The 12644-nt window shown below is 55.0% G+C and overlaps 1 protein-coding gene across 1 annotated transcript in view; it reads left to right on the top strand.

Annotated features, from left to right (window-relative positions):
• Positions 1–386: 386 nt before the first annotated feature.
• Positions 387–12644, top strand: part of NEK6 (NIMA related kinase 6) — an 81302-nt gene continuing 69044 nt past the window's right edge. Inside the window, exon 1 of the mRNA XM_059410840.1 lies at positions 387–484. The gene's annotated coding sequence lies outside the window, so the exon portion shown is untranslated. The remainder of the gene's footprint in view (positions 485–12644) is intronic.

The raw sequence follows: 12644 nt of genomic DNA, 5'->3' as shown, positions 1-12644 counted from the left end.
GAATGGAGCAATGTTAGTAGATGGGTCCCCAAGGAAGCGGGGGAGGGGTCCACGAAGTTCGCTGACCTCAGACCCTAATCCTAAATCTCTAGAACCTGAGAAGGGGGGAGGGGAGTCTGCTGGGCCTGACTCGCCCTGAGAGTATGGGCCTCAGTTTCCCCGTCTTTGAAATGGAGGGCTCGGCTGGTCGAATCACTCGCGGTCTGAGGGGCTCCGGGGCGCGGAAGGGTCCCAGCGCCGTGCGGTAGCCGCGGGGCGCCCCCCGGGCCAGCGTGGCGGCAGCGCGCACGAGCGCAGGGGGCGGCGCGGCCCCGCGGTGGGGAGGGGCGGGAACGCGCGCGGGCCCGCGCAGGCGGCGGCGGAACCCAGCGGACGGGCGTGCGGCCGCGGCGCCGCCGACTCGTGTGGGACCCTCCGCTCCGGCCGGCCGCCCGCCGGGCCGCGCGCCGCTCCTCCCGCCAGCGGCCGAGCCGCCCGCGCTTCGGTGAGTGGCCTGGGACCGGGGCCCGGCAGGGTCGGAACGGGGAAGGGGCGGGGGCCCGACGGCGGGGCGGTCACCCCCAGCCGGGGTGACGGGGGTGCGCGTGCGCGCGCGCGCGGCCGCGACTCGGCGGGGGACAGCGGGCGGGGGTGCACGCGGGAGGCCGGGGCGCGAGTGAACCAGCGAGTCTCAGCGTGTCGGCGGCCGTGCGTCCGAGCGTGCGTGGGCGGCGTGTCTGTGTGTCCCTCGGGGTGTGCGCCTGGGGGAGTGTGCGTGCTGGGGCGGACACGGTGCGTGTGCACGTCGGAGGGTCTGGGTTGGGTGACTTGCGGTGAATGTGTGCGGGGGACACGGGCATGGCTCCCCTGTAGCCATTTATTGTTTACTATTTGCCGGGGAGTGTGCCAAGGACTTCACGTGGGATCCCATTTTTGTGAAGGAGTTGTGTGGGTTCAGGGAGTATGTGTGCACACGTGGGTGAGCATTCACAAGTGATTTGTGTGTGCATTAGTGAGCTTGCGAGGACAAAAGTGTCTGTGTACGCCACGAAATAGTATTTTGTGTCCAGGAGTGTGTGAGTGTGTTTACTATGGAGGGTGAGGGTCCCCCCCCCCCTTGCACCCACCAGGAGTCTTGTAGGATGTGTCCGCCCCTGGCCCCCATGCCAGGGAGCCCATGGACAGAAGTAGGCTGGGGGTGGGCACCCAGTGGGTGCTGGGCCTTGTGTGGTGACTGAGGGCGGAGGTCAGACCCGCAGAGCTAGGCTGGGCTTGGCAGAGTAGGGGAGGCCTTGGAGCCAGGCCTTGGTGGGGCCAACTGGCAGGACCCAGGATGCTCATGCTGGGCTGGGGCTCTGGTGGGCCTAGCAGAGCTACTTGGCCTGGTACTAGAGGACTTGTGTTCAGTTCTTCCTAAATACCCCTCTGGGTCTCTTGGGTTTGTTCTTGCCCCTCTCTGGCGCTGGCAGATTATAACCTTTCCCCCAGGCCTTTGGGGTTGACAAGGTCCTGACCCTGGGAAGCCCAAGGGTCCCAGGACACTTGTCTGTGTATTGGAGGGTCTCTCCCTCTCTGCCTGCTCTGCTAAGTAGATAGATATTAATCTGATTTATTCATTTGTTGAGCCTGGGCTTCGAGCATGAGCCCTCAGGACAGTAACAAATTGATCACAGCAGGCTTGGGACACCAGTTTCCAAAGTCTGTCCTGCAGCTTTGACGGGCCGTTTTTTGGGGGGGCTTTATAAATGTCGAAAATCTCTGCTGTTGAAAGTCTTCATTGCTTTAAGGGCAACTTTAGAAACACTGAGCTCCCTTGTTCGCCCTGAATTTTCAAAACTCAGCTTGTCTTTCTGCGGGGAAAATGTCGTGCGCAGGCAAATCTTGGAGGCACATTTAAAAACCGTGGTGTTAATGGAAGAAGAATTTCATTGAAAGGGACGCGCAGAGCCGGCTGGAAGCGTCTGTTCCCAACGCAGCAGCTTCCCGAGTGAACTTTGGACGTCTTCTTTTAGCAAACAAAACCTGGAAGGAAACAAAAAAGATCCACATTTTTTCTTTTTTGTCCTAAAAAAATGAAACACACACACACACACACAAAATACCTTCTGGGTTTGCTGGAAATGCTGCCTCTCCTCTCCCCTCAAGGCCGGGCCCTCCCTCCATCCCCCACCCCCAAATAAAATATGCCTGTGGGGAGCTGTGAATGAGTCACTCCCTGGCAGAGAGCCCCACGGGCAAACATTTGGGAAGGTTCTTGCCTAACTTCCCAGAAGAAAAGGCCCAGGATTTAAAATGGTCCCTGTGGTTTGTCAGCCTCTGCCGTCCTGTCTACTTCGGAAATGACTAAAAAGTAGTTTCTGTATTCAGAAAATAAAGTCTCAGACTGAAGCAGTGGCCCAGGTTGGTCTGGGCTTTGGGCCATTCAGATTGTTCAGGTTTCAAGAATGGAAGCTCCTGGCTTTGGGTTGGGGGTAGGGGGGTGGGCATTTCCAGTGGCCCTGAGCACGGAGGGAGCAGGGAAAGGGGATGACGGGAAGGCACGTTTAGGGAGGACCTACTGTGCAGAGAGACAGAGAGATCCAGCCTGGGACTTCTGAAAAGAGGTTGAGGCAGAGTCCTGTCACCTGCTTGACTTCAAACCTGTCCTCTGCACCAGGGATGTGACCCTTGTCTCCTGAAGGTGCACCGATGGGGTGCCCAGTGCTTTCATTCACACCTGCTCCTTTAATCTGCCCCATGAGGTAGGGGGTTGTCATCTCCATTTTACAGATGACGTAACTGAGGCTCAGAGAGATGAAATGCGAGGCATGGTTTCATGAAAGTAGCCCACACCTAATGGCCACCATTTATCAAAGGTATGCTGTGTGCCAGGCATGGTGCCAAAAGCTTTAAGGGCCTTCATTCATTCAGTCCACTCAGCGACACGCAGATGGGAGCTGTCATGACGCCCATTTTACAGGTGAGGAAACTGGGGACACGGAGAGGTGAAGTCATGCACCAGAGGTCACGGACTGCTACGCGTTTGGCCCTGGGATTGAACTCAGACTTGTCTGAGCAGAGCCCGCACTGTCTTCCCACAGGACCTGGAAAATCATGGTCCCTGTTTTCCAGGTTCTTCTGGGGCTGGGCTCCTCGCCAGGCTCCCAGCTTGGGGGAGAGGCCTTCCCGAAGGGGCTGCTCTCCTTCCTTGTCCTCTCCTGCCCCTCTGCTGTGGACAACCCACACCCAGGGCCGGGACTGTCAGCTTAGAAAGGGCTCACAGTTCACATTTTTTTCTTTCCTCATGAAGTGCCAGAGATTGGTTTCAGAAGGGAAGTGTCAAAACAATCGTCAAAAGGAGAAGAATATCCCCTTCCTCTTCTCTGGTCAGACCAAGCAAGGGAGTTAGAGCAGCGAGGGAGGAAGACCCTGGTGAGTCATCCAAGATGAAATGCGGATTGGCATCTCCAGGCCTGTGCGGGGAGGAGCCCGCTGGAGCACTGCCCTCAGGAAGCGCCCAGTGTGTTCCAACCCTTGGCGATGGCAAGTTACCCCTGGACTCCCCGTTCTGAACATCTGACAACAGGATCATTTCTACATAGGTTTCTTGTCACTCGCTGTTCTGGCCGTGTGCCTGTCTCTCTGCCTCATTCATTTCCTTTCTTATCACGGGCTTCAAGACGCGGTTCCCGAAAGGAATGTAGTGTTTGAGGACTGTGCGGTTTGGGGGTGTGCGGGCAGCCCCTGCAAGGGTCCTTTGATGTTGGAAGGAAAAGGTATTTCTCTCCCAAATACGCTCTGCGAATTGATGAACATTTGCAAATTGCTTTGAGATGCGTTAATTTAAGGTGTGAAATAATAGATCTTGTGCGAAGGCTCAGCCACGTTTCTGGCATTGATGGATTTCTCTCCCGTCTGGCCTGTGATTTGGGGAGGTAAAAATAGTCCTTGTTTCTACATTTTTTCATCTTTATTTATTTATTTATTTATTTATTTCTGCTGATGTCATTCTTCTGAAGCGGTGTGTACATCAGCATGGACCTTCCCTTGGCTGTCACTGCGGATGGTTGCCAATATGCTGGTCACCAGGATGTGCAAGGGTCCTGGGGAGCAAGGGTGCTCCTGGGGTATGTGTAGGGAGGTCATCTGGGGTGGTCTCCCCCTGGGTGTGTGAAATTGCTTTGAAACGAATGGGAGGTAGATGGCCAGGATTCACCAAAGAGCCTCAGTGGATTTTTTGGTATTTTGGCCATTTTATATCTGACTCTGGGGTAGTGACAAGATGGTCTCTGGGGAAATGTTTTTTTATTTTATATATATATTTTTTAGTGATTTGTTTATTTATTTATTTAAGGCGAGCCCATTGCCCACTGTGGGGCTCGAACTCATGACCCCAAATCAAGAGTCAGATGCCCCACCGACTGAGCCAGCCTGGTGCCCCCCAAAATGTTTTTATTTTAAAAAGAAAAAATCAGGTCATTCAGTGGCTTCACTCATTCCTCTCTGAGCTGGGTGACATGCTCACAGCCCCTTCTTTGGCCCAAACTGAATTAGAGCAACAGCCTCCTCAGACTCCGCTTCCAGACAGACCAGACATTGGGGCACATCGGTTGGTGGTGTAACTTCCTGTGACGTTCAGTTTGGGAACTTGACCGTGGTGTGTGATCTAGCATTTTGACATCTGTCCCTCTAACAGACTCGCCTGTGTGGAAACAGACCCACATACACAGCCTCTGCTGTGTTGTCTCCAACTCTGGATTTTTCCACAGACGACTGCTCTGGTGGTCTGGTGGCAAAGGCCCAGTCTTCGGGCCAGGCCTCTCAGCATCTACCAGCAGGATCACTGCACCCCAAACCCAATGGGCGGCTTTGGCTCGGCTCTGGGGGACAGATGAGTGAGGGGCCTGCAGACCTGAAAAGTGCAGCCGGGATCTGAAATGCATTCAGTTCCAAGGACCTTGATCCACATGGAGCCTTTCTTCCTTTCTCTTCCACATCTGCGTGATGGTGACCTCATAGAAAAGAAAAAGGGGCTTTATGTAGGAATTCCATAGAGTGTGAAGGAATTTCTGCGAGGGAAGGGGGGAGGGAAGCTGCCATTGAGAGCCAGTCGGGCTGCATTTCCTTGAGTTGTTTAAGTCTCATACTTCAGAATTGGGCTGGAGGAGGGGCAGTGCTTGACCTTGGAGAACGGAGCTGGCGCCTTAGGGGAGACCTCCCCAAAGCCTAAGACTCCCTTAGAGGAGAACTCCTCAAAGTCCCCAAGTTGTAGTTGAGGAGATGGGACGAACCCCTTGCTGCAGGTGAGCAGCAGAGTCATATTTATCCACGACCCCTCTCCCCAAGGCCAGCCCTCTCTTTTCCTTGTTGTCCCCAAAGTCTTTGACAACTGGGAGTTGTCAGGAAGAGATTTGCAAAGGGGCATTGGGTACCCTGCAAATGACCTTCGGCTCTACCCCCAAAAAATACAGTAGGCTCACCATCCAGAGAAGAGCCACATGCCCATTTTACAGAATGGACACTGAGGCCCAAGGAGGGGAGGGTGCGAACCCACAATCACATTAAGAACTTGAGGGTTGGCACCGAGTGGAGTGAGGTGGGGTGTCCCAGAGCAAGTCATTTGTCTCCTCGAGCCTCAGTGTCCCCATCTGGGAAACAGACAACATTATGACCTCCAATGGCTGAGGGAAGAACGACAGGAAATAATGGGTGTAAAGCCCTCCGCACACAGGTGTCTCCCCAGAAATGCTTGACGCTCGCTGCCTGAGATTTTATGGGAGGCGAAGAAACTGTGTGGTTATTAAGGACCTGCCCAGGGTCATGAGGCAGAAAGGTTGTTTCCCTGTCGAGAGCATTTTCAGTGCTCCTGCATCTCGAGGCCCTAAATCAGGCCGCAAGCAGCATTGGGACCTCTCAGGTCCACTGAAGCCTGGCCCTGTGGTCATGACCCTCAGAATAGCTGGAAGGGGACATGGTAGTTTGGTAAGACGAGGCGGGACACAAGTTAGGGTGCTCTGAGTGGCTCAGGGAGACATTCAGAAGTCAGCATTTTGTGCTCCCCCACGACGCTCAGAAAGGGAGCCTTCGAAGGTTTGGATGCGTCCTTTTGGCGTTGGAAGGTCTCGGGAGGCCCCGAGAGCGGTGTCAGCCACGGTGTGTCATTAAGCAAGGCAGATGTTTTGTTAATTATTTACACGGCGTGGGGGGGGGCAGGGGGCCCATCAGAGGTCTGTGCTGACAGGAGCGGCTGTCACAGACCTGGGCCTGGGGGCAGGAGTCCTCCTCAAGGGCCTGGGGGTGTCCCTTCAAGTTTGTGTGGGGCTGGCTTGTTGTCCTGAGGGGGAGGGCAGGGCCCACGGAAGTGGCCACCCTTCCAGAGGACGCTTCTGTGGGCATCTGTGCAGCTCTTCACACCTGACACCCCACCCTGGTGCGTGCGGTAAGGGGCGAGCATCAGTGGTCCGTGGAGCCACCCTTGAATCCAGCACCTCTACTCCCTCACCTGGAAAATGGGCCAGTAGCCCCAGGCTCAAGGCCCTGAATTCTTGGACACTGGGCCGGTGGGGGGAGGGGGTGATTTGCCTTAGAAAACCAACTTTAGGACTAGAATTGTCAAAAGGAAGGGGTCTCGGATGAGAGCCTTCCCTGAGAAGCCATAGAGGGTGAGGGACGCTAGCTGGGGACGGGGCAGCCCTAACCCTTCCCACAGCACTGACCCTGTTATTTGTTTTCTAGAAGGATTTCCGTTTGCATGGGAGTCATTTTAAGAAAAGATTCTTGTATGAAATATCCATAATCTAGATGTCTGTGGAGACAGAAAGCAGAGTGGCGGTTCCCCGGGGCTGAGGGAGGAGGCACGAGGAGCCGCCACTCAGTGGGAACAGGGTTTCCTTTTGGGTGATGAAAACGTTTCGGACCCAGAGAGGTGGTGAATGCGCCAAATGCCACCAAGTCGTTCACTTTAAACGGGTTAATTTTATGTCACGTGGAAAATTTTTTTATATAAGGTTCTGATGCTTAAAAATATAGGCATGAAAGCCTCTCATTTTACAGCTGGGGAGACTGAGGCCCAGGGAGGCTATGAGCAGTTTCCAGGGGCGTGGCTGATCAGGACGCTTTCCCACCTATCAGGCCAAGGCTCTGGTCGTGGGGCGTGGGCCCGGGCTGGGTGCAGAGAGTCTGTGGCAGAAACACAGACCTGGTCACCGCTGCGTGGGTGGAGCGGGCTCCCTGGTTAGCCACACACGGCTGTCCGCCCACGCACTCCTTGGAGAAATAGCTCCTGATGTTGTGGGTCAGGTGTTATTCTGGGAGCTGGCCCGGAGCCCCTCTCACGGCCCCACCCTGCAGCCCTCTAACCACCTGGGGAGGAGGACAGGGCTTGTGTCACACGCCCCTGGGGGTGCCTGCAGGTGACATGTCCCTGGCTCACCCCTGGGTAGCAGGAGTGCTGCTTTCCAGGGAGGAAGGGCCTCCGAGTGGGCCTCGAGGGAAACACGACGTCTGCCCAGCAGGCTGGGTGCGGGAAAGCCTGGAAGTCTGAGAGCGCTGGGGTGCAGGGCTGGTGGACCCCAGGGTGGGGCTGCGGGATGGGGAGTTGGGAGCGAGACCGGGGTCCTAGGCTGTGGGCAGCCCCCCAGCAGGGGGAAGCCAGGAACTTCTGTCACTTCCTCAGCTGTTGCCCCCTGTTCTTTGTACGGGGACCAACCCTGTATTACGTTCCGTTCTAACCCTGCCCGCGGGTTAGCTCCCTTCCTCCTCCCGGCAGTTCTCCGAGGCGGGTGTCGTTCCGCCAATTTTAGACCGAGAAACAGAACCGGAGACTCGAAGATGTGTGGCGCTTAGTTAATGGTCACGGCACCGAGGCCTGGTCTGCAGAGTCGGAAGACGGAAACGCCTGTCGTATGGGCTGGGAGTTGGTGCCCAGGCGCAGGGCCCGGGGGAGGGCCTCCCAGGCAGCTGGAAGGAACAGCACGTACCAGGGAGCAAGTGGTGGGAGAAGGGGCTGCCCAGGCCTCTGGGGATCTGGGGGAGATTTGGTCATTCTTGCGAGAACAAGAAACATTCTTGCTCCCTCTGCCTCGCACTTCTGAATGGTCTTTCTCTCGCTTACTCTGCTCCAGCCCTGGCGTCTCCTTCCTTTTCCTCAGACGTGGTAAGCTTATGCTCCTCTCTGTCCTCTCTTCCTGAAATCTTTTCCCCCCAGTGCCCGCATGACTTGCCCCCAGCCCTCATTCAGGACACCACAAAAGTCACTTCTCCAAAGAAGCCCTATTGTCCCCGTCCTGTTGAAATGAACCCGTCACTCCTTCACTCTCCATTCCCTGACTTGGCCTTTTATATCTTTAGGACCCTTACCCTATCTGGATTCTGTATGTTTATTATCCCTTTCTCGGACTAGAATGTAAGCTCCGTGTGGATAAGACTTGGTCTGTGGACTACCACTGGGTCCTCGGTGCCCAGGATGGTGCCTGGCACATAATAGGTGCTCAGTTAATATTTATAGAATGAATGGGAAGTTTCAAGTGGGCAAGTGGAAGGATGCTGGAAGAATGTCTACGTGGACTTGTTGAATCTGTTAGCAAACACTGCTTCTCCCAGTGGGCGGCGAAGGGCTGCGTTGTGCCTACTGAGCCACCGCTGTCCAGAGAAGGTTTCTTAGATAATGGCTCAGGTTATTCCTAGAGTGGGGCCTAGGCTTAGAGAAGGGCTTGTACCTCCCAACGTTATCAGGGTCTCTTCCTTTGCTCCTTTCCTACTGATGGGGGGCTCCTGATGCCTGTATAGGAGTGGCTTTGGTTTGGAGTGGGTGGGTATGTGTCTTCAAGCTACATTTTCTATCGAGTGCATTTTTTATCGATTATCAGGGCTTATCTTTTGAGGGTTGCTCAGGGAAAGGGAGGTGTTTAACTCTCCCAAGCAACTCCAGAGTCTACCCAGACCAGAGAATGGGGAGTTGTGGGTTGAAAGGGAAAGGGATTGCCTAGCTGGTGTGGCCTTGGCGGGCTACCAGGGTGGGTGCCCAGATGGCGGGACCACTGGGGACCACATGGCAGACAGACAGGGAGCCCACCCATAGGTTTGGCGGGTCCCGCAGAGTCCAGCCGGATTTAGTTACACCAGGATCTGAAGTGTGGACTTGGTGTGCCTGAGTCAGTGTGTGTGCATTTCCTTTGCTCATCTCCCCCAGGACTTTTCGGAGCCTTTTGTGTTTGTTTTAATTGCCAGCCTCCTCAGCTCACCCAGGAGGAAATGAGGATTGGATTTTTGTCTGTGCAGAGCCTGGGGGACAAGGGTGAGGGCTGCCCACTCTTGATGGTGACAGCACAGCATTTGGGAACTATGCAAAGAAAATACTTTTGCTCCAAGCGAACAACTTTTGTTTGCACATGCTTTTATGACATCCCAGGCCTTCCGCTATCACCCGTCTGTCGGTTAGGCATGTGAAGACCACAATTTCCAAACTCTCAAAAGGGCAGTGGTCTGTAAAAGCATTTTAGTGACATTTGGGGACAGGAGAGGCTGTTTGGAAGATGCTGTTTGGTTGCCAGTACATAAGAAGTTTCTGGATCCTCGAATGGCTTATGGGATGGCATCTTTGAAATTGCACAGTGCTGAAAATTCTGGGACATATGGTCACTGTGATGTGCTAATGTTAGCAATCGAGATATTTAATTACCCAGAAAAACCCCTTTGCCTATCCACTACGGGTTACTGGAGAGCCTTTATTTCTCAGGAGGAAGGTCTCACACTGTGTAATCCGGACCAGCAGACAGGGAGTCATTATCCCTCATTAATTTATTAGCTAATTAAGTGATTTATCTGGTCACGCATTTATTCCTCCCACTGCTGCTCATTGGCAACATTTGCTGGGTCCTACTCTGTGCCTGGACCGGTGCTGGACACCGGGGATAGGATGAAACTGAAGAGCAGGTAGGACTGAAGCCCCGCTGGGTGCCAGCCTGTCAGGTGATGCTGTGGGTGACAGGTGCATTCCCCTCCCCGTGAACATTTACTGAGCACCTACTATGCGCAGGCCCATGGAGCTACCGAATGAAAATGACACGGTGCCTTGTGCTTTGAACTCCCATTGCATTTTGATGGTGTCTCTTGATTCTGGCCCTCTGCTTTCTGTGGTAAATCCAGCCAGCCACCGTTCACAGGTCCTCGAATGAACCAGAAACAATCCAGATGCCCCAGGAACCAACGTGAGAACAAGGCATCCCCTTCACACATTGCGTCTCAGCTCCACATCTTGCCGCCACCCAGCAATTTGAGACAGAATGTGAGATCTCGTGGTTGGCTAAATACATAAATATTTTATGTCTCGATATTCTGAAAACGAAGCCCAAATGCGCAGAACTGCAGCACATCAGTGCTATAGATCATATGTTATAATAATCTGATGACATGTTGTTTAAATATTTATGGACTGATGCGCCATGACAATGGGGGGAGAGAGTCTTGGAGTAGAGTCGGTGCAGATGCTAGAAAGGAGGGAGCAGACCCACACAATCCTGGGAAGTGGCACGTGATGCTCAGGTTTGGGGTGTGAGGTTTTGGGGTTTCGGGACGACTGCAGTGGCCAGTGTTTATTGAGCACCTGCTGTGAGCTGTGCCCTTCACCGATGTCATTTCGTCTAGTCCTCACAGCCACCCTGTGAGGATGCGACTCTTAGTAATCCCAAGTGACAGAGGGGACACTAAGGCCCAGCGCAGGTCAGATCTGCCCTAGACCCCACAGCTGGGGTGGCCCGGGGTGCACCCCGGGTCGGTAGCTCTCTGAGCTCATATTCACCGTGTTTTCTGCTCCAACCATGACCAGTCCTGTCCGAAAAGCTGCCGCCACCACCTGGTACTAACTGGATTTCTAAATCACAGGAAAAAAGGCAACTCTGAAATGTTGGGCAGGACTAGAAGCCACAGGAACAAATCTGTAACCCAGGAGGGGCGATTGTGCGCCGCCTGCAGAGCCACCAGGCCCCATGCCTGGCACACGGTGGGGGCCCTGGAACTGGCACTTCTGTCCCTTGGCCATTCAGCTCGCTGATGATTTTGTGGTCGTGCGGGGAATTGTCTGCAGACTGTCCCCAAGTTAGTGCCTGGGGCCCCGGCCTTTGCATACACCTTCCCTTCTCCCTGCCATGCGACCCTGCAGAGCTGAGACACCTCCCAGCCTCCAACAGTCCTGTGAGGAAGCCCCCCCTGTCTCCACCTTACAGATGAGAGGCACCTGCCGACCCCCAGAGCTTAGTCCCTCCAGGAGGGAGCCATTCCTTCCACGGCCTCCCAGAGGCTCTGCTGGGTCAGTCTCCTCCCACTGGCTGTGCCTCCACCATGGGTCCTGCCCGTTTCATCACTGCTCAGTGTCCTGCTTATTGGCACATCCCCAGCACCGGAAAAGGGCCTGGTCCACAAGATGACAATAAGCGACCAGCGGTTCAGCTGCGAAAAAGAAGCTCCAGGGACAGGGGTGAGGGCAGAGCTGAGTTCTGAGAAGCTCTTCGACCAGTGACTGTGTCAGACCGCGTGGATATCCCCCTGGGGCCTCTGGGACAGGGGCTGGGGGTCAGAAGGACATATAGATAGAAGGTAGGGCCTGCTACGTGATTTGCGTGGCCCAGCACAAAGAGAAAATACAGATCCCCTTGTTTTAAAAAGCCAAAAAAAAGCTTTATCCTTCACCATCTCTTCCTACCTGTCGTGGTGGCTTTCCTTAGCGACTGAATGCCATGCTTCCTCGGTCACAGGGACACTCACCTGCCCCCGCAACTGCACCCAGGCCCCTGCCAAGGTTGGAGGATGGCAGAGGTCACTGGGGAGCAGAGCTACCCATGAGCTCAGGCTCCATCATCCCACCAAAGGCTTCACTTAGCCTGCACGGATTCCAAGATGAAGACTTTAAGGCAGTGGACGCAGAGCATGAAGCCCCAAGCAGGGGGCTCCCTCCAGAGGACAGGGCAGGGGAAGACGGAACTACACTGGTCACATGCACGTGAAGCTGGCCCTGATGGAGGGCCACAGCCTCCTCCCATCGGCGGGCACACTGCGCAGAACTTGGAGCCAGATTTTACCTGGGGGAGAAGTTCCACTGTGAGGTCCTCTCTACAGACCACCAGCCAGCCTGGGCTGTGAGTGCTGTGGTTGGCCGGCTGGTCTCACGCCTCACCCCGGGCCTCTCGTGCCGAGGACACACCGTGGACATGGGTCTCGCTGGAAATGCCCCCTTGTCACATTCCTCCTGTGTTACTGCATTGACAAACCCATCCCTTCCGACTTCTTGTCCTTCCGTGACGTGTGACAAGGTCCAAAATCAGATGATGAGCTTGCTGCCCACTCGCTCGGGAAGAAGGCCAAGCAGCTGGTGCCCGGAGGATGAGAGAGGGCGGAGAGCTCAGATTCCGCCAGCTTCCCACGCCGCTCCTTGCCCTGAAACGGGGCTGGGGCTGGCGGCCGCAGGATGTGGACATCTGGCTACTCTCAAAAACGTGAATGAGGGGCTCCTGGGGGGCTCAGTGGGTTAAGCCTCTGCCTTCAGCTCCGATCATGATCTCAGGGTCCTGGGATCAAGCCCCGCATCGGGCTCTCTGCTCAGCAGTGAGCCTGCTTCCCCTTCTCTCTGCCTGCTTGTGATCTCTCTCTCTCTCTGTGAAATAAATAAATAAATAATCTTTAAAAAAAAAAAA

Source organism: Mustela nigripes, chromosome 9 (genome assembly GCF_022355385.1).
Source record: "Mustela nigripes isolate SB6536 chromosome 9, MUSNIG.SB6536, whole genome shotgun sequence".
In the NCBI taxonomy this organism is placed as follows: Eukaryota; Metazoa; Chordata; class Mammalia; order Carnivora; family Mustelidae; genus Mustela; species Mustela nigripes.
The sequence above is the reverse complement of the archived record's forward strand: the minus strand, read 5'-3'. Positions and strand labels throughout refer to the sequence as shown.